Source organism: Hyperolius riggenbachi, chromosome 2 (genome assembly GCF_040937935.1).
Source record: "Hyperolius riggenbachi isolate aHypRig1 chromosome 2, aHypRig1.pri, whole genome shotgun sequence".
Taxonomy (NCBI): Eukaryota; Metazoa; Chordata; class Amphibia; order Anura; family Hyperoliidae; genus Hyperolius; species Hyperolius riggenbachi.
The window spans coordinates 343,435,748-343,446,807 of NC_090647.1; the positions used below are offsets into that span (position 1 = coordinate 343,435,748).

Here is an 11,060-nt window from a genome sequence, read left to right on the forward strand (position 1 = left end):
TCGCCGCAATGTGCTGCTCTGTCGTCTCTATGACGGCAGAGCACTGTGAGCCGGGCAGGAGCCGTTTTCATTGGCTCCTTGCCCTGTCATTACTGTAAGCCAATCCCATTGACTTACATTGAGTGACAGGGTCAGGAGCCAATGAAAGCGGCTCCTGACCGGTGCACAGCGCTCTGCTGACAGAGACGGCAGAGAGAGCAGCCTGCGGCGAGGATAGAGTGGCGTGACCGGTGGGAGTGACGGATTTTTGCGGCGATTCGTCGGTATGCGGCGTTTTAGTGTACCAGCAGCCTCTGGTCCTTAAGGGGGCAGAGGCTGCTGGTACCGAAGTTAAGCTAACTGAATAACAATCTGTCTATGTGTGGCCAGTATTATTATTGTAATTAAAATCACATGACTGTGAGACCCAATCTCCATTTCCGCTCACCCTTCAGTGAAAGTGCAGTTTAGCCTTTATAATATCATCCTCTAGCCTTTGTGCCAGTGCAGATACTGGAGTGTGGTCACATGCAGATAAGTGCCAGGGCTAGTTTATTATACCTTTTCTCATTCTGGAGTAACTGGCACCTACCCTGGTCACACAAGGCAGATTTTGTTTATTAGCCAAAGGAGCAGAGATCTACAAAATTTCACTAATTTCACTATTACCTGCTCCGCCGGCGCGACTACCCCCGGTCACCGCTGCTCCGTGTCCGCGCTGGTCTCCGGCATGCTTCAGTTCCTCCTGCCCGGCAGGAAGTTTAAACAGTAGAGGGCGCTCTACTGTTTAAACTTCCTGCCGGGCAGGAAGAAGTAAAGCATGCTGGACCTGGAGACCAGAGCGGAGAAGACAGCGGAGACCTGGGGACTGGAGTCGCGCCGGCGGAGCAGGTAATGTATGCGGGCATGCGGGCGGAGGGAGTGGCGGCAGCACTACCACCACCACCACAACAGATTGTGAATGGTTTCAGGCTGAAATCGGTTCACAATCTGTTTGCAGTAAAGGTAGCCATACGATCCCTCTCTGATCAGATTTGATCAGAGAGGGTTCTATCTGTTGGTCGAATCTGATGGCAAATCCGTTTCCCAAATTGAATGTGGCAACAGTCCTGATTTGCAACTAATTTGGATGAGTTGTGCGGAAAACTGCAACAGGCATCTTTTGTCCCCCCATACAATTCGGAAGCAGTCTATTCCATTTCAATAGGCTGTAATTTGACATCTGAATTTGCATGTCGGGAATCACTGCAATCCGATTGCAGTGGAAACAGACTCTACAGTTTTTAATCAGTGTTAGTACATGAATTAAATTAAAACACAAGCAATATGAGGAGATTTAAATGCATGCATAATTCAAATAAAATGTACACATCTTGCATAATAAATGCGTTTTGATGAAAAACAGGCATATCTGCCAATGAAGAAAACAAACCTAAAATGTATGGAAAAGATGTATATTTTAAAAAGCAAAAAGTGTGAAGGGTCCTAACTCTGATCGCTATTCTTTGTACAGTAACTACACTTTGCAGTCAGTGCTTTGCTTCTTACGCTGTTTATTGAAGGAGCAGGGAAATGTGTACTCACTGTAAATACACTATAGTTTCCCTTTAATTAAAGATTTGCTGAACACTGGTGTCAGGGCTTTTAGAGCCAAGATCAGTGGAAGCTTTCTGTTGAAGTGAAAGCTGAGGCCTCACTGGACAGCCTTCCTTTGTTTATTTTTTTAGGTTGGGAGGTCTGAATTCTTTCTCAATGCCGTAGCAGTTTTTGGTGTTTTCAAGAGCGTAGGCCAGAAACTGCAGGTACTTCCTAGAAAAACGGAGGGTGCATCTCTGGTGCTACAATTAGAGAAAATGGCAGGTCAAAGGTGCAAATCAAACACATGTACAAGCAGTTTGCGATTTGGACGAGCGTTTTTGTTCTTTATACACTTTTTACTTTCTTTTTTTTCCCCTAACTGGAAGATTAAATATAGAAAATGAAGAAGAACGTTTTTCCTTAACTTCCAGTAAAAAATAAATGGCAACACTTTTTTTGTTCGAGACTTTGGCAGTGTTAATAATTCTCCCTCTGAAAAAAAAGTCCTCCAATAAAAGAAAAACATGGAAAGAAAAACAAACTATTAGAAAATCGAGGAGGGAGGAAATGTTATTTAAAAGGTAACCAGACCGCATCATTTTCCAGTGGTATTATATTCTCCCCTTAGTATCCAAAATATATATGGGCTCTCCGCCAAGAATGTAAAAGAAAAAACACAGCGGCATAGACACAACATCTGGACAGAGGCAGAACAAAACCCCCATTTATCACACTTAATCCTGCAATGAAACAGTCAACAGTTTACTTCTGTTTTGCTAATTTAGCTTCCTTCATGCTATAAGGTGGAAAACCCAAAGGAGCGGCTTGCAGGCCAGGTCACTTATGCAGCTTCTTAATATGGAATGTTCTGCCTTTTCCAGTCTTTGAAAACATTTTTTATCTTTGTATTTGCCACGGGCAGAATTTTTACTGACTTACGGTATATCTGATCTGTTTGCCGGCAGCAGTGATGCATCCTGTTCCACACTCAGCAATTCACAGCTCAACTAATGCACGAAGGTCCTCAGGAAATCTGTCTGGTGTATGGCAAACATTTATTTGGTAGACTTTGTAAAATTAATAATAAACTGCAGATATATACGACAAGCATTTTTCATCTGTGTTATCATCAAAAATGTTTACCCTGAAAACCAATAATTGGTACAGCTAAAAAAAAGTGAAAACTTTTTGGTCCACTACCAATTCTTACAGTGCCTACTTGCATGCTACCCTGCCTAGACGCAAAAAGATTATATGTGACTTGCGCCACTTTTTAGTGGTTCTTTTGTTGTATTGCTCTTATCCACAAAATAGTATGAAGGAATTTTCTTGTTCTCCAATGTTTGTACTTTTAATGACTGGCTGTATGCTGTTATTGTTCAATAAAAATTGAAAAAAAAGTGAAAACAATAGCAGGGGGGAGGGTAACATCGTTTGCCCGAAGATACTGCATAACAACTTTGTTTATGTACATGGATTAAGAACTTTCTCACCAACAGGATGCAGCTAGTCAAGCTCGGCAGCTGCTCCTCCCGTGTTAGAACCACCAGCACAGGTGCCTCTGCAAGGGTGTGTGCTGTGCATGATCCTGTTCTGCCTGTACACAAACAGCTGTACCTTATCGAATGACTCTGTCAAGGTCGTCAAATTTACTGACGACATGCCCATTCTGGGCCATATCAGCAAAAATGGGGAGCACGCATACCGCAGCAAGATCAAGCAAATCTGAAATTGGTGCAAAGTCAAAAAGCTTGTCCTAAATGCAGCAAAAACTGTTGAACTGACTGTGGATTTTAGAAGGTGCTCATCCACACGCAACCCAGTCTCCATAGATGGCACTGCGGTCTCCAGGGCACAAAGCGTTCAGTTCCTATGTAATTACATCACCAATGATTTGAGATGGAGAGCACCACCAAGGCCCAGGAAAGGTTGTTCTTCCTGAGACAACTGAGAATGTTTACTATGCCGCAGGAGCTGCAGACCAGTTTCTACACTGCCACTATCGAAACCATCCTGTACTCCTCCATCATCGTCTGGTTCTCAGGCACAACTGCAAGGGACAGGCACAAATTACAAAGAGTAATCAATGACACGGAGAGGATCATTGGGTCACCCCTGCAAATGCTGGACCCCCACCACACATCCAGACTGAGGTCCAGGGCCAACAAGATAACGTCTGACAACTTCCCACCCTTTCTGTAATTTCTTCAAATTCCTCCCTTCAGGCCATCGCTACAGGACAATCCCCACAAAAATCCTGCAGGCAAAGGAACACCTTCCCCCAACCAGTCCGCCTCCAGAACTCAAGTCCCCTCCCCAGTAAAACCCCTCAGGACCACTCCCCCCTTGCACTACTGAACTTATATTTCTATATATGTGTCTTCAGTGTTTGCTACTTACTGTTGCTATTTGCACCTTGATTAATGCTGTTACTTGCACTATGTCCAAGCTGCGTGTGTATCACAAACATTTCTGGGTCAATACCTGTCATACTTGGTGATTCAAGTTGATGCTAATTCTGATAGTGTACTGGTTAAAGTAGACCTGAAATGACACGATATAAATACTCCATTCTCCTCCTCCTTGACCTTTCAACAGCTTTTGATACAGTAGATCATCCCCTACTCCTCCAGTCCCACCAGTCCATGGGCATTCACGATCTCGCCCTGACCTGGCTTTCATCCTACCTCTCCAACCGCTCCTTCTTGACCTCCTTCAATGAGTCCTTGTCCACCCCCAACCACCTCTCAGTGGGAGTCCCCCAAGGCTCGGTCCTTGGCCCCCTACTGTTCTCCCTATACACATCCTCCATTGGCAAGGTTATCTCCTCCATGGGTTTTAACTATCATCTGTATACAGATGACACCCAAATCTACCTCCACACCCCTGACATATCCACCACTAACATGGACAAGATCTCCTCCTGCCTATCTGCCATCTCCTCCTGGATGTCCGCTAGGTTCCTGAAACTAAATCTAGACAAAACGGAATTTATGATCTTCCCACCCCGGTCATCCCTGGACCTCCCAGATTTGCAGGTCACTGTTAACCACATTACCATTCGCCCCACCTCTCAAGCCCGCTGTCTGGGTGTCACCCTGGACTCCGCACTCTCCTTCACTCCCCACATCCAAAACCTCACAAAGTCCTGCAACTTCCACCTTCGTAACATCTGTAAGATTTGCCCTTTCCTGAACTCTGCCACCACAAAGCTCCTCATCTATGCCCTCATAATTTCCCGCCTCGACTACTGCAATGCCCTTCTGTCTGGTTTCCCTATGACCCGAATAGCCCCACTGCAGCCCATCATGAATGCGGCAGCCAGAATTATCCACTCCTCCCATCGCTCCACCAGGGCGGCTCCCCTGCGTGAATCTTTCCACTGGCTTCCTATCCAGTCCAGAATCAGATTCAAGATATTGTGTCTGACCTACAAATCCGTCCACAAAACCTGTCCAACCTACATTTCTGATCTTACTCAGAGATACACACCAAGCCGCTCACTCCGCTCCTCCAATGAACTTTGCCTGACCGTCCCCCGCATCACCCAGTCCCATGCACGCCTCCAAGACTTCTCAAGAGCCGCTCCAACACTATGGAACTCCCTACCTCCACCCATTAGGGCAGCCCCCTCCTTCAACACCTTCAAGAAGGCCCTCAAAACTCACCTTTTCACTCTGGCCTACCACCTCTCACAATTGCTCTAAACCCACAGCTGAACTCTGGTCCCCTACCTCTCGTGTCCCTACCTCTCCCTCTAGATTGTAAGCCTTTGGGCAGGGTCCTCCTCCTTTTGTGTCCTACCTGATCATGCACCTCCATTACTGTGCACCCATGCTATGCATTTGAGTGAACCTAACTTTCCTAATCTCCATGCTCCCATTCAGTGACTGACTAAGCATTACCTTGTACTCATACTGTGCTGTGTGATCTGGTTTTCTTGTATTCCTGTATTGTCATATTGCTGTATGTCACCCCTAAATATTGTCTGTAACCTAAACTAATGTCCAGCGCTGCGTAATATTTTGGCGCTTTATAAATACAATAAATAATAATAATAATAATAAAAGTTTTATATATACCTGGGGCTTCCTCCAACCCCCTCCACGCCATCCCTCCTTCGCCACCATCCTCCACCTCCTGGATTCTCCGGGAAAAGCCCATTAGATTCACCAGTCACGGCGCATGCGCAGCCCAACCTCACGCGTGTCCCGAACTGCACTCCTGTTATGGGAGTTCTATGCCTATGCAGTACTACTGCGCAGACAGAACGCTCCCAGCTGCGGAAGTGTGACAGGGGAGCACGCACGGCAGTGCTGTGCCCGACTGATGAATCTAATAGGGCATTTACCAAAGAATCCAGGAGGTGGAGGACGAGGGAACGATCAGCATGGAGGGGACTGGAGGAAGCCCCAGGTATGTATAAAACTTTTATATCCTGTTGTCTCAGGTACACTTTAAGGGCACAGCCACAGCCGCTGACATAGGAGACCATGATTTGAATCTTGGCTCTTTCTATTCAGTGAGCCAGTACCTATTCAGTAACGAGTCCTTGGGCAAGACTCCCTAACACCTCTACTGTCTACTGAGTATGCCGCTAATGCTATAGTGTGTGGGGTGCGTAAGGGTAATTCGGAGTTCTAGCAATCACCGGACTCTGAATTACTTCTTCCTCCGAGTTGCTACGACTCGGTGGGGGGATAGTATTTAACACCCCTGGGAATAAGTGGTAGCATGGAGAGCAGTCATTCAGTTCACCCTGCACTCATCTTACTAGCGCATAACTATACGTAACTATACATACGCCTAGTGGCTGCCTCTCAAGTGCTTTGAGTCCAGCAGGAGAAAAGTGCTATACAAATGTTTTTTGGGTGTTTTTTTACATTTAAAACGGGGGTTAATACAATGCATGAAGAATGTAGGGCTGCTGCAGGTAGACTAATGAGGCTACACATGAAATGAGGGCTGCTGCAGAACATAGAAGTGGGCTGCTGTACATGCTGTACATGAAAGAGGGAAGCAGCGCACAGAAGGCGAGGATTGCTGTACATGTAAAATGTGGGGCTGCTGTAGTTGGACATGGGGATCTGCAATACCCAAAAGAAGCATTGCACATGGATGAGGAGGAGCAAAGCAAGACATTTTGACCAGTTGATTGGGGGGGTTAAAAGTCCAGGCACTCCAAGAACAGAAATTGGTAAAATACTCCCCCCCTCCTCCCGTAATTACCAAACTGGCCCGAACTGTTTGCCGGCAAACAAGAACCGGCGAACTTTCGGGGTTCGCGATCGCAGAGAACCACAAACTTTTCTGGGAGTTCGATTCACCCCCATAGTGCATCATTAGAGTCAACTTTGACCCTCTACATCACAGTCAGCAGGCACATTGTAGCCAATCAGGCTACACTCCCTCCTGGAGCCCCCCCCCCTTATAAAAGGCAGGCAGCGTCAGGCAGTGGACTCACTCCTGTGCCTGCAGTAATAAGAGAAGGGAGAGCTGCTGCTGCTGCAGAGAGAGCTATAGGGAAAGCTTAGTTAGGCTCTTGTAGGCTTGTTAGCTTGCTCCTTGCTGATTCTTATTGCTAAAAAAGCACCCCTCAACAGCTCTTTTGAGAGTTAATCTTGTTCTTGTGATCTATTTTTTGTGTGTGTGTGTGTGTCCCACAGACACTTGTGTTGCATAGACAGCCTTGGTAATTCCAACTGTGCCACTGCCAGGCCCAGCACATTCAGTGACTACCTGTGTGTGTGACAGGCAGCTGCACATTTGTAATCCCAATCACTGCACCTGTTCACTGTTCAGTGCACCTACCTACCTACCTACGTGAGCGCAAGCAGTGTAATATACCACCAGTCATTGCCCCTTTTCAGGGTACCTATGTGTGTGTGTGACAGGCAGCTGCACATTTGTAATCCCAAACACTGCACCTGTTCACTGTTCAGTGCACCTACCTACTTACGTGAGCGCACACAGTTTTATATACCACCACCATTCACTGCACCTGTTTACTGCACCTGTATAACCGAACATTTTTGTACCAGCAGTCACTGCATACCTGTTCACTGCACCTGTTTTATATACCAGTCCGTGCATACCTGCTAACTGCACCTGTGTAACCGTATATTGTATTAGTCAAGTCAGTGCATACCTTTCACTTCATCCCCCCCAATATGGACAAAACAAGAGGCAGAGCCGGAGGCAGGCCACCTGGCAGGTCTGTTCGAGGTCGCGCTGTCGCGTTTTCATGCGGCCCTCGACCAAAGTACAGTGTTCAGAAGAAGGTTCGTGCCATCAACCCCCAATATTGCCAGGGCGTAGTAGACTATTTAACACAGAACACCTAATCTTTCTCAGCTTCTGCACAGAAGCGTGACGTATCTTCCTCCTCCTGCTCTGATTCTGGCACCCCACTTAACACTCAGTCGGACGCCACCACCAAAGTGCCATCACCCCAGGGCTCAGCAGTGTGGAAACTTTTGTGTGTGTCTGGCTCAGATGAGAGCAATGCCATCTGTACTCTCTGCCACCTAAAATTGAGCCGTGGAAAGACCAAGACCCACGTAGGGACAACTACCTTCTGAAGGCACATGATTACAAAGCCATGGGATCTGAGGAAAGCGATGGGACCTGAGGAAAAGTAGCACACAAAAGCAAAGCCACACACCGCAGTGTAAGATACCAGGCCGCAATTATTTCTAAAAAAAGGGGATACCTAAACTGTACCGTGATGTTGAAAGGCAAGTGGTGACATCTCTGGCACACAGCGTTAGGTCAAGGGTCCCTCTGACCACGGATGCCTGGTCTGCAAAGCACGCTCAGGCCTGCCCGAAGACTAAGTCAGTCCCCACACACAGCATCTCTGCCTGCACGCCGTGTGACTGCCTGCCTCAAGACTAAGTTGGTACCCACACAGCATATCTGCCTGCAGGCCGCTTGACTGTCTTCTCTGCCACCACCAACGAGGTCCACCAGGACTCCAGGCAGATTCCTGAATTTTTAAGGCTAGCAGCAGCCGCTATAATAATTTTTCTGGTGCGTGTACATGCATGCCTAATTTTTCTGGCTGCACTGCAGCTGCAACAACAAACAAAAGGCATGTACATGTAGTAGCCACCCTTTCTCCGTTTTTAATCTGTTTTTTTAACCTGTCCCTTTTATGAATTCTGGTGAACCAAATAGTGGTCACATTGATCCAGTGAGCCATTGACAAATTTCCAGCAGGATGCCACTCCTGCTAGCACCAGTATTAAACATACAAGGAGAGGGCACCTGAGGAGTGGCTATGCCCAAAACATGTTGTGCCTTCTGGATTCATAATATAGCCCTGGCTTGAAAATGAAAGCAACTTATTGCTGGCTTCCTGTTTCAGACTGAGAGCGTTATTTCTGAGAATAAGTGCAAACAAAACTTGAATAAAGGTTGAGAAGTCCAAAGCAACCAATCAGAATTGCTTCATTTAAACCTGACTGATTGTTCCAGGCAAATGCACCACATTTGCTCCAGTTCTCCAGCTTGCCTTGAAAGTCTGTAACTGTTAACCTTCTTTGTTAATTGAAATGCCCCCATTGTAGTACTACGCAGGCACCGAACTCTTCTGGCTACGGGGGAGTGATCGGGAGTGCGTGTTGCCTGGGCCGCGTATGCACAGTACGTCCCAACTGGCAGAAATTTTGGGCCGCCTAGCGGAAGATCCAGGTGGTGTTGGAAGACGGCGAGGAATTGATCTGTGTGAAGGAGTGGATTCTGATATCTGATCTTGGTGTGGTCCAGAATTAGCAATGTTTGTAGTGTACATTTGGATTATGCACCTGGCTGTGCAGGGATAGCTTCCATTCTTGGGGTGATCAGGCATCCTCTGCTATATTATGGCATGCTTATTTGCAATTCACGTCTTGCTATTTAAAGTGATAGTGATAGGTTTATGGGTAATACACGGAGGCTTGTAAATGCCCAATAACTTAAATGTGCTTTGAAATCATGGGACAAATACGTGTACTTTTAGTGGCAATTAGAGACAGGGAATGTTGTAGTCAGCTGAGGGCCTCCTGGAGTGTCTGTCTGTGTTTGTTTGATTCTGATGCCTGACCTGGGTTTGGCCCTCAGTATGGTTTATAAGCATGTCCTGGAATTGAACATGTTTCTAAGTTACAGTAATTGAACTGCCCCGTGATGAACCCATTTCCTCCCAACTTCCCCTGGTCCAGCACTGAGCAGAAGCCCTGGCACTGCTCTGTTTGAATTTCTTACCAGATCTTCTGATTGGTCTATTGTCTGGACAAGTGGGAATTACAGCTGAAAATTCAAATAATTGCCAATGGCAAATGTAGATCTCCAGCAGGGCTGCTATGAATATCAGTGGACCAGTAGGGATGTTCAGCAGGAAGTTCAGCTAAGCTCTGTTGAGGCTTATTACAGTTTTCAGCTCAAGAATATTTGAAATTTGAACCAAGAGCTCTCATTGGTCCAGAACAATCAACAAATGGGAAGCCTCAGTGGGAAATATAAATATACTGATGCAAGGGTTTCCATTCAGTTTTTCATGGGGAAGCAATGGCACCACCACCTTTGCAAAGTAACGCTTAGTGTTATATGTTATAAGTAGAATGGTACTGGTCATGGGGAAAATCCTCATGTGCACTTGCCTCTGCCATCCTGGCCTATCAACATGCATGGTGAATAAAAGGTTAATCAAGCTCGAAGGGGGGCACATTTTTTATTTTCTTTTTCAATTATAAAAATATAATATTTATGTGTATTTGTAGTAATTTTTGCTTAACGTACGTCCGGTGACTACTTCAGCAACAGCAACGGCCAGGAATTACATAGTGAATACCCCAGGTGTCATTGTGGGTTGTTCATGCACCTTATAGCATGTAAGCAGTAAGGGCCCTTTCATATGAGCAGTTGATAGGCAGTGAAAAGACTGTTGAACTCTCACAACTGCTCAGTGCTGCCTGGTAGATGCTCGCTGCTGCTTGGTAACGACCTGCTTATGCTTGGTAACTGCTCACTGAGCACACAGTTCAACTTCCCATGTAAAAGGACACTAATTTCTGCACAGATAAACTGGGATGGTAATTACTGTATTGCTTGGACTATTTGCCCTAAGTGTTAGGTGGCACAATTAGCAGCTTACTGTAGGCTGCTGTGTTGTTTTCTTACCTTTTTTTACTCTGTTAGGCCTCTTTTCCACGGGCAGTTGATAGGGAGTGAAATGCCTCTCAAACTCTCACAACTGCTTGCTGCTGCCTGGTAACTGCTCACTGCTGCCTGGTAACCGCTCACTGCTGCCTGGCAACTGCTTGCTGAGCACACAGTTCAACTACCCATGGAAAAGAGGCCTTAAAGGGGTTCTTTCGCAAATGATGAAAAAAATAAAAAGTGGTTTATGCATAAACTATTAAACATTCTTCTAAAATAGTGTAAAAAGTTTTTCAAAAAAAATATGAATGGTTTCCTTTCAAAGCAACATGTAATGTAAACAGTGAAGGATGACAGACTGG

General features: G+C 46.0%; 1 long non-coding RNA gene across 2 annotated transcripts in view; it reads right to left on the reverse strand.

Moving 5' to 3' along the window:
• The window catches only part of LOC137544450 (uncharacterized), a 37,054-nt gene extending 26,254 nt beyond the window's left edge, over positions 1-10,800 (reverse strand). Inside the window, exons 1-3 of one of the 2 annotated variants that reach the window (XR_011025865.1) lie at positions 10,720-10,800; positions 2,497-2,594; positions 1,699-1,817 (exon numbers count right to left, since the gene is read on the reverse strand). This is a non-coding gene — a long non-coding RNA (uncharacterized lncRNA). Of the gene's footprint in view, positions 1-1,698; positions 1,818-2,496; positions 2,595-10,719 lie in introns of those variants that run through there. The other variant, XR_011025866.1, reaches the window with a different exon arrangement.
• Positions 10,801-11,060: the final 260 nt, after the last annotated feature.